This window comes from Lepidochelys kempii, chromosome 3 (genome assembly GCF_965140265.1).
Source record: "Lepidochelys kempii isolate rLepKem1 chromosome 3, rLepKem1.hap2, whole genome shotgun sequence".
In the NCBI taxonomy this organism is placed as follows: domain Eukaryota; kingdom Metazoa; phylum Chordata; order Testudines; family Cheloniidae; genus Lepidochelys; species Lepidochelys kempii.
The window spans coordinates 190,572,268-190,585,213 of record NC_133258.1 but is presented as its reverse complement, the minus strand read 5'-3'; the positions used below and the strand labels follow the sequence as shown (position 1 = coordinate 190,585,213).

The window sequence follows — 12,946 nt, the reverse complement described above, 5'->3', positions numbered from 1 at the left end:
AAGAGACAGAGGATTCAAAACTCCCACTTCCCTGCACTGTCTGCAACATGCTCTGCATCAGTCTGAGTCCCTGGCTCGACAATATTTTTGACTGGTGCTAGACAACTGTGAAACACTAAGCCCAACATCTCCCGACCGCCACACACCATTTGGGGCTCGTCTAGCACTCTTTCAGTATCTGGAGTGCAATAACAATGGACAGATGGGTGCTGAGTGTCATCTGCTCTGGCTATATGATAGTTTGCATCCTTACCTCCTCCAAACCCCCCCCATCTGGAGACCACTCTTATGAGAGTATTCTGAAACAAGAGGTGAATTCCTTATTGCAGTGAGAAGTGATAGATCACATCCCTCCTCAATTCCAAGGGAGAGGGTTTTACTCGACTTTCTTCCAGGTGCTCCGAAAGAAAAGGTGGGGGGGAGGGGCAGTTGGGGACCAATCCTTGACTTCCAGTGTCTCAATCACTTCATTAACAAACTCAGATTTCGCATGATCACATTGACATCTATAATCCCATTTTTAGAAAAGGGTATGTGGTTTACAGCTCTTGACATGAAGGACTCCTATTTTCACACAGACATTTATCCCGCTCACAGACGTTTCTTCATATGCATGGTGGGCTCTGACCAGTCTCAATACAGAGAACTGTCTTTCTGAATAGTGATTGCCACTAGAGGTCTCTGTAGTAGCAGCTCACATCAGATGTCGTGGTTTCATTGTCTTCTTCTGCCTGGACTTCTGGTTCCTTGTCACCAGGTCCTGCCAGGAAGCCTACATGTCAGTTTCTATGATGCTACACCTCCTCTGCCCACTGGAAATCAGCGTAAATGCTAAAAAACCTGTCCTTGGGATTTCATCGGGGCAACCTTGAATTCTATCACTGCAAGAGTGTACCTGCCCAAGGACAGGTTCCAGACCATGAACAATATCATAGTTCAATCACAAACAGCCCTCGAGTACTGGTCAAGACATCGAGGAGTCCGGTGACATCTTAAAGACTAACAGATTTATTTGTGCATAAGCTCTTGTGGGTAAAAACCCACTTCTTCAGATGCATGGAGTGAAAATTACAGATGCAGGCATAAACATGAAGAGAAGGGAGTTACCTTACAATTGGAGAACCAGTGTTGACAGGATCAGTTCAATCAGGGTGGATGTGGTCCACTCCCAATAATTGATGAGGAAATGTCAATACCAACAGAGGGAAAATTGCTTTTGTAGTGAGTCAGCCACTCCCAGTCCCTATTCAAAACCAAATTAATGGCGTTAAATTTGCAAATGAATTGTATCTCTGCAGTTTCTCTTTGAAGTCTGTTTTTGACTTTTTTTTTTTTTTTTGTTGAAGTATGGCTAGTTTTAAATCTGTTATAGAATGTCCAGGGAGATTGAAGTGTTCTCCTACTGGCTTTTGTATGTTACCATTCCTGATGTCTGATTTGTGTCCTTTTATTCTTTTACATAGAGACTGTCCGGTTTGGCCAATGTACATGGCAGAGGGGAATTTAACACCATTAATTTGGGCTTGAATAGGGACTGGGAGTGGCTGGCTCACTGCAAAAGCAATTTTCCTTCTGTTGGTATTGACATCTCCTCATCAATTATTGGGAGTGGACCACATCCACCCCTGATTGAATTGGCCCTGTCAGCACTGGTTCTCCACTTGTAAGGCAACTTCTTATAGATTCATAGATACTAAGGTCAGAAGGGACCATTATGATCATCTAGTCTGACCTCCTGCACAACGCAGGCCACAGAATTTCACCCACCCACTCCTGCGAAAAACCTCTCACCTATATCTGAGCTACTGAAGTCCTCAAATTGTGGTTTAAAGACTTCAAGGAGCAGAGAATCCTCCAGCAAGTGACCTGTGCCCCATGCTACAGCGGAAGGCGAAAAACCTCCAGGGCCTCTTCCAATCTGCCCTGGAGGAAAATTCCTTCCCAACCCCAAATATGGCGATCAGCTAACCCCTGAGCATATGGGCAAGATTCACCAGCCAGATACTACAGAAAATACTTTCCTAAGTAACTCAGATCCCACCCCATCTAACATCCCATCACAGGCCATTAGGCCTAATTACCATGAATATTTAATTACCAAAACCATGTTATCCCATCATACCATCTCCTCCATAAACTTATTGAGTTTAATCTTAAAGCCAGATAGATCTTTTGCCCCCACTGCTTCCCTTGGAAGGCTATTCCAAAACTTCACTCCTCTGATGGTTAGAAACCTTCGTCTAATTTCAAGTCTAAACTTCCTGATGGCCAGTTTATAGCCATTTGTTCTTGTGTCCACATTGGTACTGAGCTTAAATAATTCCTCTCCCTCTCCGGTATTTATCCCTCTGGTATATTTATAGAGAGCAATCATATCTCCCCTCAACCTTCAAGAGCTCCTTGAGTCTCTTTTCATAAGACAAGTTTTCCATTCCTCGGATCATCCTAGTAGCCCTTCTCTGTACATGTTCCAGTTTGAATTCATCCTTCTTAAACATGGGAGACCAGAACTGCACACAGTATTCCAGGTGAGGTCTCACCAGTGCCTTGTATGACGGTACTAAAACCTCCTTATCCCTACTGGAAATACCTCGCCTGATGCATGCCAAGACCGCATTAGCTTTTTTCACAGCCATATCACATTGGCGGCTCATAGTCATCCTATGATCAACCAATACTCCAAGGTCCTTCTCCTTCTCCGTTACTTCTGATTGATGCATCCCCAGCTTATAACTAAAATTCTTGTTATTAATCCCTAAATGCATGACCTTACACTTCTCACTATTAAATTTCATCCTATTACTATTACTCCAGTTTACAAGGTCATCCAGATCCTCCTGTATGACAGATATCCCTGTCCTTCTCTAAATTGGCAATACCTCCCAGCTTTGTGTCATCTGCAGACTTTATTAGCACACTCCCACTTTTTGTGCTGAGGTCAGTAATAAAAAGATTAAATAAGATTGGTCCCAAAACCGATCCTTGAGGAACTCCACTGGTAACCTCCCTCCAGCCTGACAGCTCACCTTTCAGTAGGACCCGTTGTAGACCCGTTGTAGTCTCTCCTTTAAACAATTCCTTATCCACCTTTCAATTTTCATATTGATCCCCATCTTTTCCAATTTAACTAATAATTCCCCATGTGGCACGGTATCAAACGCCTTTCTGAAATCTAGGTAAATTAGATCCACTGCGTTTCCTTTGTCTAAAAAATCTGTTACTTTCTCAAAGAAGGAGATCAGGTTGGTTTGGCATGATCTACCTTTTGTAAAACCATGTTATATTTTGAATCTCAAAGAGTCCAGGATGCACAACAATATCCTGCAGCTGGCAAGCAGTCCAGAAAGCTTGCAAGTCCTTTCTTCCATTCATCCATGCTCACCATGTCCTTTTAATGTCAGACAACATTACAACTGTCTTCTACATCAACAAGCAATGAAGAGTGAGATCCATCTCCCTGTGTGCAGAAGCAGTCAGCTTTCGGAACTGGTGTATCACCAATCGAATCACCCTATCGGCGGCCTACCTTCCTGTGAAGCAAATGTGCTTGCGGACTTCCTCAACAGACATTTCACAGTCAACCACAAGTGGGAGCTTCATGACTTGGTATTGTGCAATATTTTCACTCTTTAGGGAACCCCAACCAGAGATCTGTTCGCCTCTTAAACAGGAAGTGTACCACCCTAAGGTGACACTGCTTCTTCCTTGGTCGGATCAGTTCAACTATACCGTCTGTCCACAACCGCTCCTGCCACGAGTTCTACGCAAAATCTAGCAGCACAGAGCACGGGTCATCCTGATCACCCGCTGCTGTTCCAGACTGTTTTGGTTTCCTAATCTCCTACATATGTCATCCCAACCACCAGTCATCCTCCCAATGTTTCCCAAGCACCCTGATCTGCGTCCATTCCATCTCAGAGCTTTGTATTTGCATGGGCATTGTCCTTAGAACGTTCATGCACCACAGCTGTGTGAAACATCCTTTCTCATAGTAGAAAGAACTTGGCAAGAAGATGTTTCCTAGGTAAATAGAAGCGCTTTTATTCTGGGGCACATCAAAGAGGCATCTCCCAGAAACAGTAGCTATTCCTTTCATCTTGGACTGTATGCCCTCTTAGAAGATGTCACGCTTGTCCTCAGCTCTTGGCAAGTTCACTTGATGACAATCAGTGCGTACCATCCACCTTTTTTAGGGCTGTTTGGTCTCCGCACATCCACTGATCAATGGATTCTGGAAAGGCCTAATCAGAACCTTTCCACCCATTCAGAAACCTCCTCTCCCCATTCTGAACTCTAGGGAACAGATGTGGGGACCTGCATGAAAGACCCCCTAAGCTTATTCTTACCACCTTAGGTTAAAAACTTCCTCAAGGTACAAACTTTGCCTTGTCCTTGAACCCTATGCTGCCACCACCAAGCGTGTTAAACAAAGACCAGGGAAAGAGCCCACTTGGAGACGTCTTCCCCCCAAAATATCCCCCCAAGCCCTACACCCCCTTTCCTGGGGAAGGCTTGATAAAAATCCTCACCAATTTGCATAGGTGAACACAGACCCAATCCGTGGATCTTAAGAACAATGAAAAAGCAATCAGATTCTTAAAAGAAGAATTTTAATTAAAGAAAAAGTAAAAGAATCACATCTGTAAAATCAGGATGGTAAATACCTTACAGGGTAATCAGATTCAAAACATAGAGAATCCCTCTAGGCAAATCCTTAAGTTACAAAAAGACACAAAAACAGGAATATACATTCCATTCAGCACAGGTATTTTACGAGCCATTAAACAAAAGGAAATCTAACGCATTTCTAGCTAGATTACTTACTAACTTAAGGAGTTATGAAGAGCATTCCTGATCTGTTGCCAGCAAAAGCATCACACAGACAGACAGACCTTTGTTTGCTCCCCCCTCCAGCTTTGAAAGTATCTTGTCTCCTCATTGGTCATTTTGGTCAGGTGCCAGCGAGGTTATCTTAGCTTGTTAACCCTTTACAGGTGAAAGGGCTTTGCCTCTGGCCAGGAGGGATTTTATAGCACTGTATACAGAAAGGTGGTTACCCTTCCCTTTATATTTATGACACCATTTCCACCCAGAGAGTCTCCAAATAGATCTCTGGATGCATTCTACTGTATCACCTTTTGATTCCCCCACTCCACACACCCCTGCGCTCATGGAATAAGCGCTCATTCCACCTGAGCACAAGCAGCAACTGCAGGAGGTACCCTTCCTGGACATCTGTGAAGTGGCCATGTGGGGCTCAGTTCACACATTTATGAGATATTTTAGCCTGGTGCAGGACTTCTCTGCTTATTCCTCCTTTGGGATGGCAGTCTGCTATACAGCTTTACTGTCTACACTCTTACACTCTCCTCTTACTTAAGTACTGCTTATCAGTCACCCACAGTGGAATACAATCGGACCGTCTCTCAAAGAAGAAGGGGCAGTTACTGGCCTGTATCTAGAAATTCTTCTTGATGTATGGTCCTTATCTGTATTCCACTACCTGCCCTCCTTCCCCTCGGCTTTGATCTTATCTGAATTGCAGTAGAGAAGGAACTGGAGAGGTGGTTGATCAATTCTGCCCTTTATTCCCTCATATGGAGGCATGTGGTGAACCAGGGTGCCTTTGCGGACCAACACACAGTACTTCTAAATTCTCTGGCTCTAGGTGCATAGTACGCATGCATTTAATACAGATAGGGACCACACATCTCAAAGAACTTCCAGTTACAGATCAGTAACCTCCCCTTCTACTTAGGGCCTGTGTATGTTTTTCTGACCAGGGTTTGGTTCTGTCCACACAGTTTTTGGTTAAATCACATTAGAATTCTGTTCACAACTGAGTTTAAAGCTAATATTAGACAACTGAGTTTAAATCTAATTCTAAGTCTAATTTAATTATACAATTGTGTAATATAATTAATATATAGAAATATTTGAAAATAATATTAAAAGTAGTGGATTTGAGCTAACCAGTGAATAGTTCACATACAATTATTAGTTTTCCTTGTGCAAGGAATGTGGTTAACTTACATTAGAGGAGATGCACTAATTGTAGTAAAGGAAACTCTGATTGTTCATACATTGCATCAAATCAGTATTATCCCAATCTTGTTTAAAAGGTAACTGAATCTATAGAACTTTGGACACATTTTCAGATCAATTTTTCATTTAAGTGAATGTATGGTTGCTTGTAATATAATTTTATTCATCCAGTTGGATCTTCAAAAACAAGCTATCCAGAAACATAACTTGTGGATGAAACATCAAAATGACAGCATTTTAATATATTCAGTGTCTGATTTTTAGATTTCTGGTTGTGTTTAATTAGTATGCAGTGAACTTTCAGAGTGTTTCTTTTCAAAGAAAAATTTTCAGAAGATTTAATTTAGGGCCGTCTAGTGATTAAAATTAATCGCGATTAATTGCACTGTTTTACAATAATAGAATACCATTTATTTAAATATTTTTGGATGTTTTCTACATTTTCAAATATATTGATTTCAGTTATGACACAATGCAAAATGTACAGTGCTCACTTTATATTTATTTTTGAATACAAATATTTGCATTGTAAAAAAACAAAAGAAATAGTATATTTCAATTAACCTAATACAAGTACTGTAATGCAATCTCTTTATCATGAAAGTTGAACTTACAAATGTAGAATTATGTACAAAAAATACTTGCATTCAAAAATAAAACGAGGTAAAAACTTTAGAGCCTACAAGTCCACTCAGTCCTACTTCTTGTTCAGCCAATTACACAGACAAGCAAGTTTGTTTACATTTGCAGGAGATAATGCTGCCCGCTTCTTGTTGACAATGTCACCTGAAAGTGAGAGCAGGCGTTTGCATGGCACTGTTGTAGCCGGCGTTGCAAGATATTTACATGCCATATGTATGTGCTAAAGATTCATATTCCTTTCATGCTTCAATCACTATTCCAGAGGACATGCTTCCATGCTGATGATGCGTTCTGCTCAAGAACGATCTAAAGCAGTATGGACTGATACATGTTCATTTTCATCATCTGAGTCAGATGCCACCAGCAGAAGGTTTTAGAGTGGTAGCTCCTGTATTTTCACTCCATGCATCTGATGAAGTGGGTTCTAACCCACGAAAGCTTATGCCCAAATAAATTTGTTAGTCTGTAAGGTGGCACAAGGACTCCTCGTTATTTTAGCAGAAGGTTGATTTTCTTTTTTGGTGGTTTGGGTTCTGTAGTTTCCGCACCAGCATGTTGATCTTTTAAGACTTCTGAAAGCATGCTCCACACTTCATCCCTCTCAGATTTTGGAAGGCACTTCAGATTCTTAAACTTTGGGTCAAGTGCTGTAGCTATCTTTAGAAATCTCATGTTGGTACCTTTTTCGCGTTTTGTCAAATCTGCAGTGAGTGTTCTTAAAATGAACAACATGTGCTGGGCCATTATTTGAGACTGCTATAACATGAAATATATCGTAGAATGGATGTAAAACTGAGCAGGAGACATACAATTGTCCCCCACGGAGTTCAGTCACAAATTTAATTAACACGTTTTTTTAACAAGTATCAGCATGGAAGCATATCCGCTGGAGTGATGGCGGCACCATGAAGGGGCATATGGATATTTAGCATATCTGGCATGTAAATACCTTGTACTTCTGTCTACAAAAGTGCCATGCCAATGCCTGTTCTCACTTTCAGGTGGCTGTATAAATAAAAACGGGCAGCATTATCTCCCGTAAATGTAAGCAAACTTGTTTGTCTTAGTGATTGGCTGAAGAAGTAGTAGTACTGAGTGGACTTGTAGGCTCTAAAGTTTTACATTGGTTTGTTTTTGAGTGCAGTTATATAATACAAAAATATACATTTGTAAGTTGCACTTTTGCGATTGAGATCATACTACAGTACTTGTATGAGGTGAAATAAAAATACTAATTCTTTTATCTTTTTAACAGTGCAAATATTTGTAATAAAATAATATAAAGTGAGCACTGTACATTTTGTATTCTGTGTTGTAATTGAAATCAATATATTTGAAAATGTGGAAAAACATTCAAAAATATTTAATACATTTCAGTTGGTATTGTTTAAGTGTGGTTAAAACTGCGATTAATCATGGTTAATTTTTTTGAGTTGATCATGTGAGTTAGCTGCAATTAATCGGCAGCCTTAATTTAATTAATCTTCTGAAAAGGATAGACTTGTATTAATCTTATAATGGTATATACTGTATACGCAGTGGTAAGTGTATACTTTTATGTCTGTGTGTTATCATCTGACAGAGGTATTTTAAGGTATGACCATTAGTTTGAGGATAAATTTGATTTCATACAGAAGTGATAAATTTCAAATTGGGTTGAAGAATAAAAGTCTTACCTCAACTTAAAATAGTACAGTCAGATTCTCTTAAAGCCCCCCGAAAACCCCAAACAATCCCCCCCTCCATAGTTCATGAGCTACAGTAAGAAAAGTCTCCATGTTGCTTGAGATGTAATTTCTAAGCAATTTACTTACACCTTTGTATGCCATTATCCTCTTTCTTTGCTTTGAATTATGCACATACATATCTTCCTTTGTGTGTCCTTACCAAAAATGGATTTCAGAATAAAAATGTTCGAGTCTACAAATTTTGGGTGTGTGTGTATGTGTGTGTATATGTATATGTGTATATATATATATATATATATATATGTATATGTATATGTGTATATATATATATATATATATATATAAATATTGGTGTTAGTATAAAATTGTATGAACCTTTGAGGATTTATAACTTGTTTGATCCTGGGAATTGCAAAAGAGATATCATTGCTGAAGAATGCTCTGTGTGTGTGTATAAATATATACACAGAGAACATGAAAAAAATGGGTGTTGTCCTACCCACTATAACGAGAGTGATCAGTTATGGCAGCACCCATTTTTTCATGTTCTCTGTGTGTGTGTGTGTGTGTCTGTGTGTGTGTATATATATCTTCCTACTGTATTTTCCACTGAATGCATCAGATGAAGTGGGTTTTAGCCCACGAAAGCTTATGCTCAAATAAATTTGTTAGTCTCTAAGATGCCACAAGTACTCCTTGTTCTTTTTGCTGATACAGACTAACACGGCTACCACTCTGAAACCTCTGTTGCAGAGGAACCTTGGTTACTATTCTCCAGCTTTCCATAGTCTGTATTTCTATCAATGTCTCTAGTTTGAAACTGTTTGGTAAATCATCAAGGAAACAGATTTTGAGTGCCCTGCTTCTCATACTCTCTCAATTTTAATTTCACATACAGCACAGATTAAGCTCCATTTTCTGTATTTCACCAAGACATTTGAGAAGACTCACAACTAAAATGATTTTCTTTCCTCAGTTTTTGACCTTATCCATAGTGTAGAGAGAATTTAGCAAAGAACCAATTTCCCATCTACTCTTTCAAAGTCTACAGTTTTAGCAGAGTTTTAGACAAGTAGTTATTAAAATTTGGTAAGATTTTAAAAATTCACTTTCTGTCAAAGATTATTGTCCAAAGACAGTATTGAAGTTTGGTCCTGGAGCGTATATCTACACAGCAGTAAATATTCATGGCTGGCTGGTGTCAGCTGGCACAGGCTGTGTGGCTGTAAAATTGAAGTGTATGTCTGAAGCCCAGGCTCTGGGATCCTCCCCCGTCATTAAATCCCAGAGCTTGGGCGCCAGCCCAAACCTGAATGTCTACACAGCAGTTTTACAGCCCCATGAGCCCTAATCAGGTGACAAGGATTAGCTAAAGGTGTGTAATTGCTGTGTAGACATGCCCTGAGACTCCAAAGTTCAATTCCACGTTACAAGATCTTCAATCTTAAACAACATTACGTAAAATGTAGCCACTTCCAGGACATGCCTCTTGGAAAATAGACATGTTTATCTTTCTTGTGTGGGAAGTATATATCCTTGACAATGAACATATGATTAAGTAGAGTTAAGCAGTGAAGTCTTTTCCATTTTCTTGCTTACTTGCAAGCAGCTTAATCTTTCCTCTACTCATCGTGGCCAGCAAGAAGCCCAAGCATTCACCTGTTCTCTAATACTTACAATATCTACAAGTAGGTCAGTAACTCAAAATTACTGTTTGGAAGTTTTAAGAAGTACAAATATATAAAGCTTGCTCATGTTTTTGAAATTACCTTGTCTACTGTATTAAGAAAATAAATTGCTAATAGATCCCTATAAACTATATACCATTTTTTGATACACAGTTTGCAACAATTCCCCCTCAGTTTTTGCCCCTTTTTTTTTTTATTGCTATCTAGGATTTTTAGTAAGATTTGTGTTGAAATTATGGTAAGAGTAATAATCTGAGAAGTCTGACCTTTCAATATCTGAGACAGTTTGCTCAAGATTCCTTTGTGCCAGAAACTTACATTTTGGGTTAGTCATACTGTAATTCATAAAAGTCTGACTTCCATAAGTTCAAAATTACTGTGTCCCTAATTCTCCTTGAAACTAGAGTATAAATTAATATTTGACCACATTTTGTTTAAAAAAAAGGTTATTACAAGTTTCATTACAAATTGACTCTGTTAATGACTGGGTTGAGAACTGAATGGATGTCAGCAAGTCTGGAAAACTGGTGATGCAGATATCTGGATATGAATCAATATGTGCTGCAGGAATTATTGTCGCTAGAACTTGGTAACTAGAAGACTAAAAGGATTTCTACAGCTAGTAATATACTGTGGAGAGTGCAATCTATGTCAGATTAGATACTGGAGAAACATGGCAATTTCATCTCTTCTGGGATCATGCCTCCAGTGAAGGGGCCTACATGAAAGAATTATTTATAAACACTAAGAAAATTCACACATTCAGAATATTCAATACACAGGATAGTACATTTATTTAGCCTACCAAAAAACCACATAGCTAGTAGATAGCTAGGATTTAGAATTTTGATAATGTTATGAAGTTTTGAGCTGAAGTTTAAAACCAACCTTAATTCTGTCTCTCTCCCTCTCCTCCTTTACTCTACATATAATTTCATGAAATGGGTTTACCCCTCCCATACCATCCTGTACTATTCTTTTGATAAATCACATAATCCCACCCATTCTGGCCTATATCAGTTGAATTCATTTTAACTGACGATATCAGGAGGATGAAGTAGTGGGCACAGAGATATGAGGGGATTCTCTTGGCAATATTTGGAGGGTGATTTGGAGCTCTGAGGAGGAGGATTCAAGCTCATATAGTAAATAGGCAAGATCTCTCTGCCTTATAAATGGAGCATAGTAACGGTCAGTGTTATAACAAATTAAAAAAAAACAACCAATTCCTCATTTAAATTTTGAACTCTAATGGTCTATTAACAAAGTCTTAGGTAATGTGAACAAAATTTCAACTCTAACTATACAATCAGAATTTTTTGCTATGGAAATTGTGTTATACCAATAAAATTAAAACCATCAGGATCTTATTAAAGGGGAAAAAGCAAAATGCCAGATTTATTGTGAATACAGAAAGAATCATAGTAAGCAGTAGTTATAGCTATAACATTCCAGTCAATTTCATATTTATTCACACACACTCACTCACACACATATATTCTGTAAGGTTGTTATCATAGGTACCAGCCTTAGAGTTGCTCATGCCAAGCCACTGGCCAGGTGGCCTGGACATGAGGAGGGAGCAGGGCCTTGTCAGATGCTCATCTGATGCTGCTGGAAGTTGGTTTGCAGAATCAGACCCCAAAGTTCTCCCTTTCTAGAGTCCATTTTTATAGGAATTTCTTCCTATGCCAGTCTATGGGAATTGCTTCATCATGCTGTTGCTGAATCAGTCAGCAGATGGCACATTCCTGACGGCTCCGTGCTGCCAGATGTTATCTTGTTCTTTGGTTCTCCCATTCTTAGGCTGTTGGGTGGATTCCAGTCTGCCTTCCGGGGATCCTCTGGTTATTTCCACTTGATGCTTTCTTCAGTCGATGGACACTGGATTCTTAGGCTGGCGCGTCCCTGATCATTCAGTTGTTATCCACACCATGCATCCATCCACATACATCCTCTATCTCTATTTTAATCACAATTGTTAACAAAGCGAGATGAATACAGCAAAAGGGTGGGGAGTCTCTGGGTGCTGTTTCTGTTGTTACAGAGTATTGCTGTGAGTCCCTCTCTGTGTGAGTAGTAGTTGTTACAAAGAATTGCTTTGAGAACAGACTCTGTCTTAGAATGTACTAACACAATTAGCAGCTTGCAAGTTTCACACAGAGAGGGAGAGAAACAGTACCAAAAACCAAGAGACCTCTTAATTAGTAATATCCTGGAATTTAAACTACGGGGAATCAAACTCATTTGTGATTTTAATACAGAACTTTTTTAATATGATCCAACAATTTTGCTATCTGTTTTGCTGTTGGAGATGTTACTTATATAAAGTTGGGCTGGTGGACATAAGAGAGAGATGATATTTCTTAACTGAAGTTAGCTTTTTTTTCTTTTTCTTTCTGTGAAGCCATGGATCCATTAATTCAAAGCCCCCACAAGCCTTCATTATATTTTTTCAGTTTCATTTCCCTCACTCAGTTCTTTTTTGACTCTTTTATAAAGCTACTAATAAATCACTTCTGAGAAGGTATAGTAGGCAGGATCGGATAACGTGGTAGCTTCCCCTAAAATGCCCATCTGTATAATTTTAATTCCATTTTCAATAAAAACTGATTTACAGAATTACTGGTAGAAGCCTGGCTTGAGTTCTAGAATGGGTGAAGATTATATATGTCAAAACATTGGTTTAGTAAAAATAAGTGTTCAAAAAGCCATTTTCTGGTTTAATAAATAAACTTACCCTATCCCTATTACTTACCGAGAATACTAATTAGTATGTTGTTCTGTTAATTTAATCAGAAACGTTTCTAATTCTGGATTAGCAAGTTTTGAAAAAGTATTTAGTATTAGAATATTTTATGAAAATTATGGTAATGAGACAAA

At 39.0% G+C, this 12,946-nt stretch overlaps 1 protein-coding gene across 12 annotated transcripts in view; it reads left to right on the top strand.

Annotated features, from left to right (window-relative positions):
• The window catches only part of USP34 (ubiquitin specific peptidase 34), a 266,198-nt gene that overhangs the window by 51,056 nt on the left and 202,196 nt on the right, over positions 1–12,946 (top strand). The window lies entirely within an intron of this gene.